General features: G+C 39.9%; 1 pseudogene; it reads right to left on the reverse strand.

The window, feature by feature from the left end:
• Positions 1 to 712: 712 nt before the first annotated feature.
• Positions 713 to 2,034, reverse strand: LOC129490124 (tropomyosin alpha-3 chain-like; annotated as a pseudogene).
• Between the last annotated feature and the right edge of the window lie 17,540 nt (positions 2,035 to 19,574).

Genomic DNA, 19,574 nt, shown 5'->3' on the forward strand with positions numbered 1-19,574 from the left:
ACTGCAACCTCCGCCTCCTGGGTTCAAGTGATTCTCGTGCCTCAGCCTCCTGGGTAGCTGGGATTACAGGCACACACCACCACGCCTGGCTAATTTTTGTATTTTTAGTAGGGACGGGGTTTTACCATGTTGATCAGGCTGGTCTCAAACTCCTGACCTCGTGATCCACCTGCCTTGGCCTCCCAAACTGGTGGGATTACAGGCGTGAGCCACGGCGCCCGGCCAGGTTTTCAGCTTTAAAATATCTTTTTTGCTTTTTTTGTCGTTGTTGTTTGGCTGACTTCTCCTGGAATCACCTTTCTGGTTTGGCTGGTATTTTGTACAGAGCAATGAGGTTTCTCATTGTAGAGTCTTTTCCTGGGCTCTGTTTGGCTCTCAGTAAGGCAGGCCTATACTTTTTCCTCTCCTCTATGGAGAGGGCAATATGCATTTAGCTGAAAAGTCACCTTCCGAAAGTGAGAAAGGGGTTAGATTGCTGCTTCAGAGCTGTGGAATTATTTGGAATGTTTTGCAAATGGTTGCTACAAAACAACAAAAAAGGTAATTACAAAATGTGCACATCATAACATGCTTTTAAAGACACTATGCATTGTGCTCACATTCCCTTAAATGTTGTTTCCAAACGTGCTCAGCCTTTAGCCCAGCTGGAATCTCTGGGAAGAGGCAGAGACAGTTTGGCAAAAAAGAAACAGGGGAGGAGGGGGCTGCGAAAGTAGAAAGCAGCCCCCAAGTTAAAGATCAGCCCTCAGTTAAAGATCAGCTTCAGGCAGGCCGGCCTCAGGTGGAGTCAGGGACAAAGGGAGGAGCAGCAGCAGGGTAGGGCTGGGGTGTTCTACATCTCATTCAGGTCAAGCAGAGTCTGGTACAGCATCCTTTGTGTACAGAGGTTCTCCTCTTTGTTGCATTTCAGTTTGTCTTACAAGTCATCAGTTGTCTTTTCCAGCTTGGCTACCAATCTCTCAGTAAACTCAGCACGGGTCTCTGCCTCCTTGAGTTTATCAGTGAGAATTTTGATCTCTTCCTCATATATATGTCTTCTTTTTGAGAGTACTTTTCTTCAGCATCACTTAGACACTTCAGGTTCTGGTCCATCAGTCTGATCTGCTCATCTGTCTCTTGGCAGCGGGACTCTGCCAGCTCAGCTCGTTCCTCTGTGCATTCCAAGTTTCCTTCAATGGTCACCAACTTACGAGCCACCTCTTCATATTTCCTATCCGCCTCTTCTGCAATATGCTTAGCTTCTTTGAGTTGGATTTCCTGGAGTTCCAACTTTTCGTTTGTTTGTTTAAGACGGAGTCTCGCTGTCTTGCCAGGCTGGAGTGCGGTGGCGCGATCTCAGCTCACTGCAACCTCCGCCTCCTCGGTTCAAGCGATTCTCCTGCCTCAGCCTCCTGAGTAGCTGGGACTACAGGCGTGTGCCACCACGCCCAGCTAATTTTTTGTATTTTTAGTAGAGACAGTGATTCACCATGCTGGCCAGGATGGTCTCAATTTCTTGACCTCGTGATTCGCCCGCTTGGCCTCCCAAAGTGCTGGGATTACAGGTTTGAGCCACTGCGCCCGGCCCTTTTCTTCATCTTTTAAGGCCTGATTTTATTTTATTTATTTATTTATTTTTTTTTGAGACGGAGTCTCACTTTGTTGCCCAGGCTGGAGTGCAGTGGCGCGATCTCGGCTCGTTGCAAGCTCCGCTTCTGGGGTTCACGCCATTCCCCGGCCTCAGCAAGGCCTGGTTTTCAATAACCTTCACATCTCTTTCACTCTCATCAGCAGCTTTTTCCGCTTCTTCCAGCTTTTGCAAGGCAGTGGCCAGGCGCTCCTGAGCATGGTCCAGCTCCTCTTCAACCTGCTGGATCCTACCGTTCAAGGAGGCCACCTCAGCCTCAGCCTATTCCCGGGCCCACCTTTCTTCCTCAACTTCTCACTGGAGGTGCTCAGCTCTCTCCTCTGCATCATCTGCCTGCTGCTGCAGAACGTGGATCTTGCACTTCACTTCCTCCATGGTGGTGATCCCAGCCATGGTGCCCACCCAGCTACTGCTCGAGCTCTGGTTCCTGCCTCTTCTGCTCAGCATTGCAGCTGCTTCTCCTTTCTTTTATTTTTCTGTATTAAGTTTTGTTCCCTTTTGTTTTTAAAGCAACAGATGAAAGGAGATAAAAATGTCAAGGAAATATTGACTTGAACTTTATAAATATTGGTTCTGAGTGGGGATGATAAAGCAGATAAAAGAAAGGAGCTGAAGTATGACTGAAGGAATCAGATTTCTCTAACCTTGATATTCAAATTGTATTCTATGGATATAATTATAAATAGCAAGATTTTTTAGCATTTGGAGTTAATTAAATTGTGAGGAAGTTATCAGGGCACATTTTGTGTTCTTCATTACTCTGAGAAACTTTTCTGAGGTTCATTGAGAAAAGTATTTTTAAACTCTGTGAAATCCAAGTAACTCTGGAGGAAAAGTAAATTGAGCAATTTGTTCTTTCCTCTTTGAGGTTTGATAAGGTGTAAAAATGTATTTAACAAAGCAACTTCTTTTTCCTTAAAAAATTTTGATCAATAACCCTGAAAAAGTTTTTTTAAAATTCAATTCAGTATGTTAATCTTATGCTTTCCATAAATACATTTTTTGAATATTTAAGGTAACAGTTTCAGAAACATAACTGAATAGCTTGCTTGTTCTTGAACAAAGAGTTTGAATCTGTGATGAACTAAATTAAGTTATGTCTTCCCAAGTAGTCCACTTAGACACTGACTTGTTACCCTCTTTCTCAAGTCCAGTTTTTCTGAGACTGGACCATTTACATTAGGATCACTTTGGGTCTTTAGGTGTGATTATTGTATTGTGATAGAGATACAAACTGAAGTGTTAGTGGATAAAATGTCAAGATATTTGGGATTATTTTCAAAGTAAATTAGGACGAAGGGTAAATGAGTGGCAATGTAGATGAAACAAGACTGGCCATATGTTTATTTATGGAAGATGGGTGAGGAGTATGTGGGTAATATTATAGTATTCTCTCTAATTTAGTTTAGGTTTAAAATTTCTATTGCAAATAGTTAAAAGAATCACCTGTGGTCTTATTAAAAATTGAGATTCCTGGACTCCACCACAGATCTCTTAAGTCAGAGTCTCAAGGATGAAAGATAGAAAATGGCTTTTAAAGTAGTCCACTTGTGCTCACTGAAGTTTGAGGATCACTGGTAAAAAGTTTCCTTGTGTACCTCACTCATTGTGTATTCATGTCATCCATGTGTGTATTTCATGGTTTTCATCATTCACCCTATTTTCCCATTTGTGGAATGCAATAGCAAGTTAAAGCAGTTATACTGAATTTGGATAATTCAAACTTTAAAATTTTGTTTCAAAGCGTTCATAAAGTGAAGCCAAATAAAATTTAAAAAAAACCTTCATTTTTAACTGAAATAATCAGATAAATACATTGGCTTTTTTTCCACTTTCAGCTGGGAATGGATTACTTTTGTGAATGTCTTAAATTTCTTCTCTTACCAGGGCATCAGCATCCTATTCCAGACATCTACTTGCTCTCGCCAGTAGTTGCTTGTTCTTTCTCAGATGTACCATATTACCAGGCACCTCTGAGACTTTGCCTATGGGATTCCCTCTCATTGAGACATTCATCAATCCCCTCTTTACCTGGTTAATTTCCATACCTTCTCCCCACCGCTAACACCTCTCACTTATTCAGGGAGGCCATTATTGTATTTGTAAGGTTGGATTGCATTCTATTCTTTTGTAGTTCCATAATATGCTGTAATACGATAGTGCTATAATGCTGAACATACTATATAGCACTTTACACTTTGTCATAAGACTATTTTTCTGCCCTCCTCTCTCTCTTCAGGTAGACTATAAAGTCAGTTGGTTAAAGATTGTGTTTTTTATGATCGTATCTCCACTGCTGTGTACTGTGCCTGGCACATAGGAAATACTTACTGAATACATGACAAACAGCTGAATGAGTTCACAAAGTAACTATCTAACATGCCCAAGCATCTTAGGAAGTGTTGCAGTCATTCTTCAAGGCAAAAAGAAAGAAAGAAAAAAAAAGCTTCCTGGATATAAGACACACTTCTTGGTCATAAATATAGATCTTGGAAAAAAGTTCCTGAAAGGAGGAATAAACTGTAGCAAGAATTTGTCTTGGGTATAATAATGTTGATAATCACTTTGCTTCTATGCTTAGCCTTTTTCATATATCTTTATTAATTTCTCATAATTAAATTATATCTCTTGACCCGAATTTTTTCGAATATTTTATTGTGAAAAATTTCAAATGTCCAAAAGAGTCAAAAGAATTGTGTAGACTGGGCACAGTGGTTCACATTTGTAATCTCAGCACTTTGGGAGGCTAAGGCAGGCAGATCACTTGAGGCCAAGAGTTTGAAACCAGCCTGGCCAAAATAGCTGTATTAGTCCGTTTTAACGCTGCTGATAAAGACATACCTGGGACTGGGCAATTTACAAAAGAAAGAGGTTTAATGGACTCACAGTTCCATGTGGCTGGGGAGGCCTCACAATCATGGCAGAAGGTGAAAGGCACGTCTCACATGGCAGCAAACAAGAGAAGAGAATGAGAGCCAAGTGAAAGGGGTTTCCTCTTATAAAACCATCAGCTCTTGTAAGACTTATTTACTACCAGGAGAACAGTATGGGGGAAACCACCCCCATGATTCAGTTATCTCCCACTGGGTCCATCCCACTACAAAAGAGAATTATGGGAGCTACAATTCAAGATGAGATTTGGGTGGAGACCCAGCCAAACCATATCAATAGCGAAAACTCATCTCTACTAAAAATACAAAAAACTAGCCAGGCCTGGTGGCTCATACCTGTAATCCCAGCTACTTGGGAGACTGAGGCACAAGAATAGCTTGAACCCTGGAGGCAGAGGTTGCAGTGAGCCGAGATTGCACCACTGCACTCCAGCCTGGGAAACTGAGCAAGACTCCATCTCAAAAAAAAAAATTGTGTAGTTGTGTAGTGTACCCATACATCCATGACCAGGATTGTACAGTTAAAACACAGTGTCCCAAAAGTCTTAGTGTAGTTTTAAGTTTTAATAATTTCAGAAGCATAAATGCTACAAACTTATACAAACACTCTTTACTTATTTAAATGTATTTCATACTTATTTAATTTTGTGAAATTTTTTCCCCAGTGGATGAGATTCTTTTTAAAAAAATCCATCCCTTCAAGCATTTGTTGAGTTACAAACAATACAATACACTTCATAAGTTATTTTAAAATATACATTTAAGTTATTATAGACTATAGTCACCCTGTTGTGCTATCAAATAGTAGGTCTTATTCATTCGTTCCATTTTTTTTGCACTCATTAACCATCCTCATCTCCCTCCATTCCCCCACTATCTTTCCCAGCCTCTGGCAACCATTTTTCTACTCCCTGTGTCCATGAGTTCAATTGTTTTGATGTTTAGATCCCACAAATAAGTGAGAACATACGACGTTTGTCTTTCTGTGGCTGGCTTGTTTTCCTTAACATAATAATCTCCAGTTCCATCCATGTTGCAAATGACTGGTTATCATCCCTTTTTATGGCTGAATAGTACTTCGTTGTGTATAAGTATCACATTTTCTTTTTTCTTTCTTTTTTTTTGAGACGGAGTTTTGCATTTATTGCCCAGGCTGCAGTGCAATGGTGCGATCTCAGCTCACCACAACCTCTGCCTCCTGGGTTCAAGCGATTCTCCTGTCTCAGCCTCCCTGAGTAGCTGGGATTACAAGCATGCGCCACCATGCCCGGCTACTAATGTTTGTTTTTTTTGTAGAGATGGGGTTTCACCATGTTGACCAGGCTGGTCTCGAATTCCTGACCTCGTGATCCCCCTGCCTCGGCCTCCCAAAGTGCTGGGATTACAGGCGTGAGCCACTGTGCCTGGCCAAGTACCACATTTTCTTTATCCATTCATCTGTTAATGGACGCTTAGGTTGCTTCCAAATCTTAGCTATTGTAAACAGTGCTGCAGCAAACATAGGGGTGCAGATATCTCTTTGATATAATGATTTCCTTTCTTTGGGGGATATACCCAGCAGTGGAATTGCTGGATCCTATGGTAGCTCAATGATCAGTTTTTTGAGGAACCTCCAAATTCTCCCTAGTGATTGTACTAATTTACGTTCCCACCAACAGAATACAAGGGTTCCCTTTTATCCACATCCTCACAAACATTTGTTATTGCCTGTCTTTTGTATATAAGCCATTTTAACAGGGGTGAGATGGTATCTCATTGTAGTTTTGATTTGCATTTCTCTGATGATCAGTAATGTTGAGCACCATTTCATATGCTTCTTTGCCATCTGTATGTCTTCTTTTGAGATATGTCTGTTCAAATGTTTTGCCCATTTTTTGATTGGGCTATTAGATTTTTTTCCTATAGAGTTGTATGAGCTCCTTATATATTCTGGTTATTAATCCCCTATCAGAGGAGTATTTTGCAAATATTTTTTCCCATTCTGTGGGTTGTCTCTTCATTTTGTTGATTGTATTCTTTGCTCTGCAGAAGCTTTTTAACTTGATGTTATCTCATTTGTCCATGTTTGTTTTGGTTGCCTGTACTTGTGGGACTCAGGAAATTTTTGCCCAGACCAATGTCCTAGAGATTTTCTCCAATTTTGACTTGAAGCAGTTTCATAGTTTCAGGTCTTAGATTTAAGTCTTTTTTTTTTTTTTTTTTTGAGACAGAGACTCACTCTGTCACCCAGGCTGGAGTGCAGTGGCACAATCTTGGCTCACTGCAACCTCTGCCTCCCAGGTTCAAGCAATTCTCCTGCCTCAGCCTCCCAAGTAGCTGGGACTACAGGTGCTCACCACCATGCCTAGCTAATTTTTTTGGATTTTTAGTAGAGACAGAGTTTCACCATGTTGGCCAGGCTGGTCTTGAACTCCTGACCTCCAGTGACCCACCTGCCCTGGCCTCCCAAAGTGCTGGGATTACAGGTGTGAGCCACCTTACCCAGCCAGATTTAAGTCTTTTAATCCACTCTTTTTATTTGATTTTTTTTATATGGTGAGAGCTAGGGGTCTAGTTTCATTCTTCTGCATATGGATATCCAGTTTTCCCAATGCCGTCTATTGAAGAGACTGTCTTTTCCTCAGTGTATGCTCTTGGTACTTTTGTCAAACATGACTTCACTCTAGGCATCTGGATTTGTTTCTGGATTCTCTATTCTGTTCCATAGGGCTATTGTCTTTTTTTGTGCCAGTACCATGCTGTTTTGGTTACTATAGCTCTGTAGTATAATTCAAAGTCAGGTAGTGTAATTCCTCCAGTTTTGTTCCTTTTGCTTAGGATAGCTTTGGCTATTCTGGGACTTTTGTGGTTCCATATAAATTTTAGAATTTTTTTTTATTCTGGGAAAGGATATCATTAGTATTTTGATAGGGATTGCATTGAATCTGTAGATTGCTTTGGGTGGTATGGACACTGTAACAATATTGATTCTTCCAATCCATGAACATGGAATAGTTTCCCATTTTTTGGTGTCCCTGTCAATTTCTTTCAGTATTTTGTAGTTTTCATTATAGAGATATTTCACTTCTTTGGCCAAGTAAATTTCTGGGTATTTAATTTTATGTGTATAAGTGGGATTGCTTTTTAAATTTCTTTTTCACATTGTTCACCTATGGCATATAGAAATGCTACTGATTTTTGTATGTTGGTTTTGTATGCTGCAAATTTTTCTGAATTTGTTTCTCAGTTCTAATAGTTTTTTTGTGGAGTCTTCAGTAGGTTTTTCCAAATGTAAGATTATATCATCTGCAAACAAGGATAATTTGGCATCTTCCTTTCTAATTTGGATGCCTTTTATAGCTTTCTCTTGTCCAATTGCTCTAGTTAGGATTTCCAGTACTATGTTAAATAACAGTGGTGACAGTGGGCATCCTTGCCATATTCCAGCTCTTAGAGGAAAGGCTTTCAGTTTTTCCCCATTCAGTATGATACTGTGGGTCTGTCATATATAGCTTTTATTATGTTGAGATATGTTCCTTCTATCCCCAGGTTTTTGAGGGATTTTATCATAAAGGGATGTTGAACTTTATCAAATGCTTTTTCAGGATCAATTGAAATAATTATGTGGTTTTTATCCTTCATTCTGTTGATATGATGTATCACATTGATTTGCATGTGTTGAACCGTTCTTGCATCCAGGGATAAATTCCACTTAGCCATGATGAATGATCTTTCTAATGTGTTGTTGAATTCGGTTTGCGAGTATTTTCTTGAGGATTTTTGCATCAATATTCATCAGTAGTTTTTCTTTTTTTGATGTGTCTTTGGTTTTGGTATCAGGGTAATATTGGCCTTGTAGAATGAATTTGAAAGTATTACTTTCTCTTCTATTTTTTGGAATAATTTGAGAAGGATTGGTATTTGTTCTTCTTTAAATGTTTGGTAGAATTCAGCAGTGAAGCCATCAGGTCCTGGGCTTTTCTTTACTGGAAGACTTTTTATTATGGCTTTGATCTCATTACTTGTTCTTGGTCTGTTTAGGTTTTGGATTTCTTTCTGATTCGGTCTTGGTTGGTTTTATGTATGTAGACATTTGTCCATTTCTTCTAGGTTTTCCAATTTATTGTCATATAGTTGCTTGTAGTAACCACTGATGATACTTTGAATTTCTGCAGTATCAGTTGTAAATGTTTCCTTTTTCATTTCTGATTTTATTTATTTGGATTTTCCGTCTTTTAGTTTGGCTAGAGGTTTGTCAATTTTAACTTTTTAAAAAACCAACTTTTTGTTTTATTGATCTTTTGTATTTTTTTCTTCATCTCAATTTCATTTATTTCTTTTCCGGTCCTTAGTATTTCTTTTTGTCTACTAATTGTGGGTTTGGCTTGCTCTTGCTTTTCTATTTCTTTAAGATGCATCACTAGATTGTTTATCTGAGGTTTTTCCCGTTTTTTGATGTGGGCACTTACAGCTATAAACTTCCCTCTCAGTACTGCTTTTGCTGTATCCCAGAGGTTTTAGTATTTTGTTTTTCCATTATCATTTGTTTGAAGAAATTTTTCTATTTTTTAAAATTTCTTCATTGACCCACTGGTCATTCAGGACCATATTGTTTAATTTCCATGTATTTGTATAGTTTCCAAAATTCCTCTTGTTATTAATTTCTAGTTGTATTCCACTGTGGTCAGAGAAGATGCTTGACATTATTTCAATTTTTGAATGTTTTCAGACTTGTTTTGTGACCTAACATATACTCTATCTTTGAGAAGGATCCATGTGCTGAGGAAACAAATGTGTATTCTACAGCTGTTGGATGAAATGTTCTGTAAATATCTATTAGATCCACTTGGTCTCTAGTGCAGAGTAAGACTAATGGTGTGTGTTGATTTTTTGTCTGGAAGATCTATTCAGTGCTGAAAGTGGGGCACTGAAGTCTCTAGCTATTATTGTGTTGGGGTGTATCTCTCTCTTTACCACTAGTAATATTTTCTTTATATATCTGGGTGCTCCACTGTTGGGTACATATATATTTAAAATTGTTATATTATTTTGCTGAGTTGACTCCTTTCTCATTGTATAGTGGCTTTCTTTGTCTCTTCTTAGAGTTTTGGTCTTAAAATCTATTTTGTCTGATATAAGTGCAGCAACTCCTGTTCTTTTTTAGCTTCCATTGTCATGGAATATCTTTTTCTATGCCTTTATTTTCAGTCTATGTGTGTTTTTACAGGTGAAGTGTTTTTTGTTGTTGTTTTGTTTTTTTGTAGGCAACAGATTGATGGGTCTTCTTTTTTCATCTAGTCAGTGTACCTATTTTCATAAGACAGTTTAGTCCATTTACATTCAATGTTATTATAATAAGTAAGGACTTACTGCTATCATTTTGCTATTTGTAGTTTGGTTGTTTTGTGGTCTTCTCTTTCTTCTTTCTTTCCTTCCTCTTTTAGTGAAGGTGGTTTTCTCTGGTGATATGATTTGGGCTCTTACTTTTTATATTTTGTGTATCCATTGTATGTTTTTTGGTTTGAGGTTAAAATGAGGTTTACAAATACTATCTTATAACCTATTTATTTTAGCTTGATAAAAATTTAACAGTGTTTGCATAAATAAGCAGACAAGCAAAAAGAAAACTAATAGGCTGGGTGTGGTGGCTCACACCTATAATCCCAGCACTTTGGGAGGCTACGGTGGGCGGATCACTTGAGGTCAGGAGTTTGAGACCAGCCTGGCCAACATGGTGAAACCCTGGCTCTACTAAAAATACAAAAATTAGCCAGGCATGGTGGTGTGCAGCTGTAATCCCAGCTACTCAGGAGGCTGAGGCAGGAGAATCTCTTGAACCTGGGAGGCGGAGGTTGCAGTGAGCCAAGATCGCACCACTGCATTCCAGCCTGGGTGACAGAGTGACACTCCATTTCAAAAAAAAGAAAATTAATAAAAACTCTATGGCGTAACTTCATCTCCCCACTTTTTAACTTTTTGTTGTTTCTATTTATTTATTTTTTTGAGACAGGGTCTTGCTTTGTTGCCCAGGCTAGAGTGCAATGGTGTGATCTTGACTCACTGCAACCTCTGCCTCCAAGGCTCAAGCAATCCTCCCACCTCATCCTCCCTAGTAGCTGAGACCACACAGGTGCACACCACCACACTCAGCTTATTTTTTAAAATTATTTGGAGAGACAGGGTTTTGCCATGTTGCCCAGGCTGGCCTTGAACTCCTGGCCTCAAGTGATCCACCCTCCTTGACCTCCCAAAGTACTGGGATTACAGGCATGAGCCATTGTGCTGAGCCAGTTGTTTATATATATATATATATATATATATATATATATATATATATATATATACATGTATATATATATATATATATATACATATATATATATATATATATGTGCAATTGCACTATGTCTTGAAAAGTTGTTGTAGTTACTATTTTTGATTGGTTCATCATTTAGTCTCACTACTTAGCATAAGAGTATAACAGTTACAGTATTATAATATTCTGTGTTTTTTTGTGTACTTACTATTACCACTGAGTTTTGTACCTTCTGGTGATTGCTTATTGTTCATTAATGTCCTTTTCTTTCTGATTTAAGTACTCCCTTTAACATTTCTTGTAGGAAAGGTCTGGTGTTGATGAAATTCCTCAGCTTTTGTTTGTCTGGGTAAGTCTTATTTCTCCTTTGTGTTTGAAGGATATTTTAATCAAATATACTATTCTAGGGCAAAAGTTTTTTTTCTTCAGCACTTTAAATATGTCATGCCACTCTGTGCTGGGTTTTAAGGTTGCCACTGAAAAGTCTGATGCCAGACATATTAGAGCTCCATTTTATTCTGTTTGTTTCTCTTCTTACTTCTTTTACAATTCTTTCTTTATCCTTGACCTTTGGGAGTTTGACTATTAAATGCCTTGAGGTAGTCTTCTTTGGGTTAAATCTGCTTGGTGTTGTATAAGCTTCTTATATGTAGATATTGATATTTTTCTGTAGGTTTGGGAAATTCTCTGTTATTATCTCCTTGAATAAACTTTCTACCCCTATCTGTTTCTTTACCTCCTCTTTAAGGCCAATAACTCATAGATTTTCCCTATTGAAGCTATTTTCTAGGTCCTGTAGGCATGCTTCATTGTTTTTTATTCTTTTTTTTCGCTTGTCTCCTCTGTGCATTTTCAAATAGGCTGTCTTCAAGCTCACTAATTCTTTCTTCTGCTTGATCAGTTCTGCTATTAAAGGACTCTAGTGCATTCTTCAGTATGCCAATTGCATTTTTCAGCTCCAGAATTTCTGCTTGGTTCTTTTTTGTTATTTCAATCTCTTTATTAAATTTATCTGATAGAATTTTGAATGTCTTCTCTGTGTTAACTTGAATTTCTTTCAGTTTCCTCAACACAGCTATTTTGAATTCTCTGTCTGAAAGGTCTCATGTCTCTGTTTCTCCAGGATTGGTCTCTGGTGCCTTAGTTAGTTCATTTGGTGAGGTCATGTTTTCCTGGATGGTATTGATGCTAGTAGATGTTTTTGGTGTTTGGGCATTGAAGAGTTAGGTATTTATTGTAGTCTTCACTGTCTGGGGTTATTTGTACCAATCCTTCTTGGGAAGTCTTTCCAGATATTTTAAAGGACTTGAGTGTTGTGATCTAAGCTGTATCTGCTTTAGGGGGCACCCCAAGCCCAGTAACACTGTGGTTCTTGCAGACTTGTAGAGGTACTGCCTTGATGGTCTTGGACAAGATTGGGAGAATTCTCTGGATTACCAGGCAGAGACTCTTGATCTCTTCTCTTACTTTCTCTCGAACATACGGAGTCTCTCTCTCTCTCTCTCTCTCTCTGTTCTGAGCCCCCTAAAGCTATGGGTGGAGGGACACAAGCACCTCTATGGCCACCACCATTATGACTGGGTTGGGTCAGGCTTGAAGCCAGCACAGCACTGGGTCTTGCCCAAGGCCCACCACTGTAACTACTTTCTGGAAACTGCCTATGTTTGCTCAAGGCCCTGGGGCTCTACAATCAGCCAGTGGCAAAGCCAGCCAGGCCTGTCTCCTTTCCTTCAGGGCAGCGAGGTCCGCCAAGTTCCTGTGGGTCCAGTGATGCCATCTGGGAGTTAGGGACCAGAGCAAAAAACCTTAGAAGTCTATCTAGTGTTTTATTGTAATGTGGCTGAGCTGGCACTTAAACCACAAGATGCAGTCCTTCCCCCTCTTCCTTCCGCTTTCCAAAGGAGGAGCCTCATCCCATAGCCACCACCACCACAGGCCACCAGGAATACTGTCAGACTACTGCTGATGTTCCCTTAAGGACCAAAGGCTCTTAAGTCAGCTTGTGGTGAATGCTACCTGGCGTGGGACTCACCCTTCAGGGCAATGGACTCCCTGCTGGCCCAGGGCAAATCCAGAAAAGCCATCCAAGAATCAAGTCCTGGAATCGGGGACCCCAAGAACTTCTTTGGTGCTCTACCCCTCATGTTCATGCTGTTACCTGAAGCCAGCAAGTCTCAGAGGCTCATCCAAGGCCCTTGATATAGTACCTGAGTATCACTACTGATTATTCAGGGCCCAAGGGCTCTTCAGTTAGCAGGGGATGAATGCTGCCAGGACCGGGTCCTTTCCTTCAAGGAAGCGGGTTCCCTTCTGGCCCAGGGTGTATGTAGAAATGTTATCTGGGAGCTAGGGCCTGGAATGGGGACCTCATGACTGACCAGCGCTCTTTCCTACTGTGGCTGAGCTGGTATCCAAGATGCGAGACAAAGTCCTCCTCACTCTTCCCTCTCCTCTCCTCAAGCAGAAGAAAGAGGAGGGTCTCTTTTGAAGCTGTGAGCTGTGCAGCCTGGGGTTAGGGGATGGATGATGCCAGCACTCCCTTGGCTGCCCCAATTGGTATCTCACTAGGTTGCATGCCCCTCCAGTTTACTATCTCTGGGCCTAGTTCAGCATTAGGACTCATCTACAAGTTGCAGAAAGGCCTAGACTGCCTTTCAGGTTTATTTGGAGACACAGAGTACTGGTCAGCAGTGGCAAGGTTTGTGTGAACTCAAGTTCTGACCACTGGGATCAGTGATTCTCTTCTGGCTAGGGCTGGTTTAAATGCTTCCTTTGTGGGTGAGTGTCAGTTTGGTCTGGTTTTCCTTTCTGCTCTAACAGGACAGCACTGAGTTCAGTGCCTCACAATTGCTGTGTTCTCCCTCCCCCAGTGCCCAGAAACACTCTCTGTACCACACCTCCACTGCCAGGATTGGAGAGGTGGCATCAGGGATTCAGGACTGCTTTTTCTACTTCTTCAATGCCTCTTTCAATGATATGAAGTTAAAACCAGGTACTATGAGTGCTTACCTGATTTTTGGCTTTTATGAAGGTTTTTTTTTTTTTTTTCTGTGTAGATAGTTGTTCAGTTGGTGTTCTTATGGAAGAGATGATCTGTGGAGCCTTTTATTCCACCATCTTGCTCTACTTCTTCCCTAATTTTGTGAATTTTGAGTTATAATATTTTAATTTTAGTTCTTTGTTTTGGCATCTTCAGAAGGCTGAAAGAAAAAAATAAAATTAACAATTTATTAGTCAAAATTTACAAAACTAAACAAGCTAAACATTTAAATACACTTTCAAATGATTTTTAAGAAGCTTGTATCATTTATATTTCTGAAATTATTAAAGCTGAAAACTATAGTTAGGATACTATCAACAGAGTGAAAAGGCAACCCACAGAATGGAAGAAAATATTTGCAAACCTTGTATCTGATAAGGGGTTAAATAGCCAGAATATATAAATAACTCCTACAGTTCAACAATTAAAAAACCAAACAACCAGATTAAAAAATGGACAAACAACTTGAATAAACATTTTTCCAAAGAAAATATACGTATGACCAATAAGCATGTGAAATGATGCTCAAAATCTTTAATCATTAGGGAAATGCAAATCAAAACCACAACGAGATACTACTTCATACCTATTAAGATGGCTATAATAATAATAATAACAAAATAGAAAATAACAAGTGTTGGCAAATTTGTGGAGATACCTTGGAACCCTTGTGCATTGCTGATGGGAACATAAAATGGTACAGCCACTATGGAAACCAGTATGGTGGTTCTTCAAAAAATTAGAGATAGAATGACCATACGGCCCAGCAATTCTACTTCTGGATATATATTCAAAAGAAGCAAAAGTGGGGACTCAAATAGATATTTGTACACTCATGTTTATAGTAGCATTATTTGTAATAGCTAAAATGTGGAAGCACCTGAACTGTCTATAGACAGATAAATGGATAAACAAGAGGTGGCATATACATACAATGGAATTGCTCAGCCTTAAAAAGGAAATTCTGGTGCATATTACAATATGAATGAACCTTGAAGATATTATGCTAAGTGAAATAAGCTACACAAAAGGACAAATACTGAATTATTTCACTTATACAAGATACCTAGAGTAGTCAAATTTATAGCGATAGAAAGTAGAATGGTTATCAGGGGCTGGAGGAAGGGGTCCTGGGGAGTTATTGTTTAATGGATATGGGATTTAAGTTTGGGAAGATGAAAAAGTTCTGTAGATTGATGGTGGTGATGGTTGCACACTAATGTGAATTTATTTAAAACCACTGAACTGTATATCTATAAATGGTTATAGGTAAATTTTATGCATAGATTTTACTACAACTAAAAAATGCTATTTTTGAAATGTTGAGCAAATTTTTAATAACACGGTAAAGCAAATTTTTCTGTTATAATATTAATATTGAAAAAGGGGAAACCCTCAAAAGTTACAAGGGAAATATACACATTGGTTCCTCTTAAAGAAGATAGAGAATTGTCAAACAACTGAGTCAGACAACAGTTTAGTTTAGTTCGTGACCGTTTACTGTGGTAAAGTGCATATGGAAAGAAAGTAATGGAGAATAATTGCTGACTCTGGTAAATTCTTTCTATATATTCCAATTAATTTATCCCTCTCTCTTTTTTATTTCTTTTTTGTCAGTTTGAATGTCTTCAGACATGAATAGCTATTCCATGGATTGCAAGTAACATAGCACTTTCACCAAAGGCAGAATTTGTACATATGGTAATTTAGAAAAGAGACAATTTAGCTTCCTAGTGTAGATTGCCATGACTACCATGGTTATACTTCTTAGAGTTGGGGGCAAATAAAATTGAGATTATTATGAAATCACTGTTTTGGCCTTATTGAGTTAGTTTTTTCTGAAAAGATTTCAAATTGAGCTTATTATTTAAAATCTCACAAAAGTCTTTATGTAGTATGCAGTAACTGCTACAGTGATGCTGAACTTAAAGGAACTCAAATTTGGGCATTATAAACATATGGATATATAATGTTCAACCTTTATAAAAATTAAAGATCCAGAAGACTAAAATGCAAATTATGTATATAGATAGTCTTGACGACTCTACCATGAAATAAACACTGCCTTAGAGATCACTATCATGTTTCCCTCAGCTTCAAAACAAATTGATATGATGTGTTATGCTGTCTTCCTTCTACAGGCAGCAATAGGAAATGCAGATATTTTATACTAGTAGGGCTTCCCAAAGACAAAATGAGAAGATGCCAGAGGATTAACAGCCATCTCACCTGTAATCCTAGCACTGTGGGAGGCCGAGGTGGGCAGATCACTTGAGATCAGGAGTTCGAGACCAGCCCGGCCAACATGGTGAAACCCCATATCTACTAAAAATACAAAAATTAGCCAGGTGTGGTGGCATGCACCTGTAATCCTAGCTACTCAGGAGGCTGAGGCATGAGAATCACTTGAACTCTGGAGCTGGAGGTTGCAGTGAGCCAAAATCATGCGACTGCTGTCCAGCCTGGGCAACAGAGTGAGACCCTGCCTGTATTAGTTAGGGTTCTCTAGAGGGACGGAACTAATAATATATATGTATATATATAAAGGGGAGTTTATTAAGTAGTATTAACTCACACGATCACAAGGTCCCCCAATAGGCTGTCTGCAAGCTGAGGAGCAAGGAAACCAGTCCAAGTCCCAAAGCTGAAGAACTTGGAGTCCGATGTTCGAGGGCAGGAAGCATCCAGCACAGGAGAAAGATGTAGGCTGGGAGGCTAGGCCAGTTCTGTCTTTTCGTGTTTTTCTGCCTGCTATATATTCTGGCTGTGCTGGCAGCTGAATAGATGGTGCCCAGCCAGATTAAGGGTGGGTCTTCTTTTCCCAGCCCACTGACTCAAATGTTAACCTCCTTTGGTAATACCCTCACAGACAAACCCAGGATCAATACTTTGCATCCTTCAATCCAATCAAGTTGACACTCAGTATTAACCATCACAAGTCTACCTCTTGTCAACTTGAACCCATACACATCTCCTGAGATCATACATAAGCTTCAAATAAAGATAATAGTAAGGTCATAATTATGCCTAACATAATACAACTATTCTTTGTACAACCGGAAACATATCAATCCCCAACCCAAATGCTATTACATAAAGTTAACAATACTTAGATGCTGATATTAAGTCAATAAATCTTATGTCACATGACAAAGGGGAAAGGAAATAAATTGGAGATATTTTCTTGGTATAAGTGTGTACATGGAGATAAAATTGGGGTGGTTCCAAGATGGCTGAATAGGAATAGCTCCAGTCTACAGCTCCCAGCATGAGCAACACAGAAGACGGGTGATTTCTGCATTTCCAACTGAGGTACTGGGTTCATCTCACTCCAACAACTCACTTGTTGGACAGTGGGTTCAGGACAGTGGGTGCAGCACACTGAGCGTGAGCTGAAGCAGGGCCAGGCATCACCTCACCTGGGAAGCACAAGGGGTCAGGGAATTCCCTTTCAGAGCCAAGCAAAGCTGTGACAGACGGCACCTGGAAAATCAGGTAACTCCCACCCTAATACTGCGCTTTTCCAATGGTCTTAGCAAAAGGCACACCAGGAGATTATATCCCGTGCCTGGCTTGGAGGGTCCCATGCCCACGGAGCCTCGCTCATTGCTAGCACAGCAGCCTGAGATCGAACTGCAAGGTGGCAGCAAGGCTGGGAGAGGGGCGCCAGCCATTGCTGAGGCTTGAGTAGGTAAACAAAGTGGCTGGGAAGCTTGAACTGGATGGAACCCACCGCAGCTCAAGGAGGCCTGCCTGCCTCTGTAGACTCCACCTATGGGGGCAGGGCATAGCCGAACAAAAGGCAGCAGAAACCTCTGTACACTTAAATGTCCCTGTCTGACAGCTTTCAAGAGAGTAGTGATTTTCCCAGCACGGAGTTTGAGATCTGAGAATGGACAGACTGCCTCCTCAAGTGGGTCCCTTACCCCCAAGTAGCCTATCTGGGAGGCATCACCCAGTAGGGGCAGACTGACACCTCACATGGCCAGGTACCCCTCTGAGACGAAACCTTCAGATGATCAGACAACAACATTTGCTGTTCATCAGTATTCACTGTTCTGCAGCCTCCGCTGCTGATACCCAGGCAAACAGGGTCTGGAGTGGACCTCCAGCAAACTCCAACAGACCTGCAGCTGAGGGTCCTGACTGTTAAAAGGAAAACTAACAAACAGAAAGGACATCCACACCAAAACCCCATCTGTACGTCACCATCAACAAAGACCAAAGGTAGATAAAACCACAAAGATGGGGAAAAAAAAGAACAGAAAACCGAAAATTCTAAAAATCAGAGTGCCTCTCCTCCTCCAAAGGAACGCAGCTCCTCACCAGCAATGGAACAAAGCTGGACGGAGAATGACTTTGATGAGTTGAGAGAAGAAGGCTTCAGATGATCAAACTTCTCTGAGCTAAAGGAGGAAGTTCAAACCCATTGCAAAGAAGTTAAAAACCTTGAAAAAAGATTAGATGAATGGCTAACTAACCAATTCAGAGAAGTCCTTAAATGACCTGATGGAGCTGAAAACCAGGGCACGAGAACTACATGACAAATGCACAAGCTTCACTAGCTGATTCGATCAACTGGAAGAAAGGGTATCAGTGATTGAAGATCAAATGAATGAAATGAAGCGAGAAGAGAAATTTAGAGAAAAAAATAAAAAGAAATGAACAAAGCCTCCAAGAAATATGGGACTATGTGAAAAGACCAAATCTACGTCTGAATGGTGTACCTGAAAGTGACGGGGAGAATGGAACCAAGTTGGAAAACACTCTGCAGGATATTATCCAGGAGAACTTCCCCAACCTAGCAAGGTAGGCCAACATTCAAATTCAGGAAATACAGAGAATGCCACAAAGATACTTCTTGAGAAGAGCAACTCCAAGACACATAATTGTCAGATTCACCAAAGCTGAAATGAAGGAAAAAATGTTAAAGGCAGCCAGAGAGAAAGGTCAGGTTACCCACAAAGGGAAGCCCATCAGACTAACAGCTGATCTCTCAGCAGAAACTCTACAAGCCAGAAGAGAGTGGGGGCCAATATTCAACATTCTCAAAGAAAAGAATTTTCAATCCAGAATTTCATATGCAGCCAAACTAAGCTTCAAAAGTGAAGGAGAAATAAAATCCTTTACAGACAAGCAAATGCTGAAAGATTTTTTCACCACCAGGCCTGCCCTAAAAGAGCTCCTGAAGGAAGCACTAAACATGGAAAGAAACAACCAGTACCAGCCACTGCAAAAATATGCCAAATTGTAAATACCATCGATGCTAGGAAGAAACTGCATCAACTAATGAGCAAAATAACCAGCTAACATCATAATGACAGGATCAAATTCACACATAACAATATTAACCTTAAATGTAAACAGGCTAAATGCTCCAATTAGAAAACACAGACTGGCAAATTGGATAAAGAGTCAAGACCCATCAGTGTGCTGTGTTCAGGAAACCCATCTCACGTGCAGAGACACACATAGGCTCAAAATAAAGGGATGGAGGAAGATCTACCAAGCAAATGGAAAACAAAAAAAGGCACGGGTTGCAATCCTAGTCTCTGATAAAGCAGACTTTAAAGCAACAAAGATCAAAAGAGACAAAGAAGGCCATTACATAATGGTAAAGGAATCAGTTCAACAAGAAGAGCTAACTATCCTAAATATATATGCACCCAATACAGGAGCACCCAGATTCATAAAGCAAGTCCTTAGAGACCTACAGAGAGA

This window comes from Symphalangus syndactylus, chromosome 9 (genome assembly GCF_028878055.3).
Source record: "Symphalangus syndactylus isolate Jambi chromosome 9, NHGRI_mSymSyn1-v2.1_pri, whole genome shotgun sequence".
Classification (NCBI taxonomy): Eukaryota; Metazoa; Chordata; class Mammalia; order Primates; family Hylobatidae; genus Symphalangus; species Symphalangus syndactylus.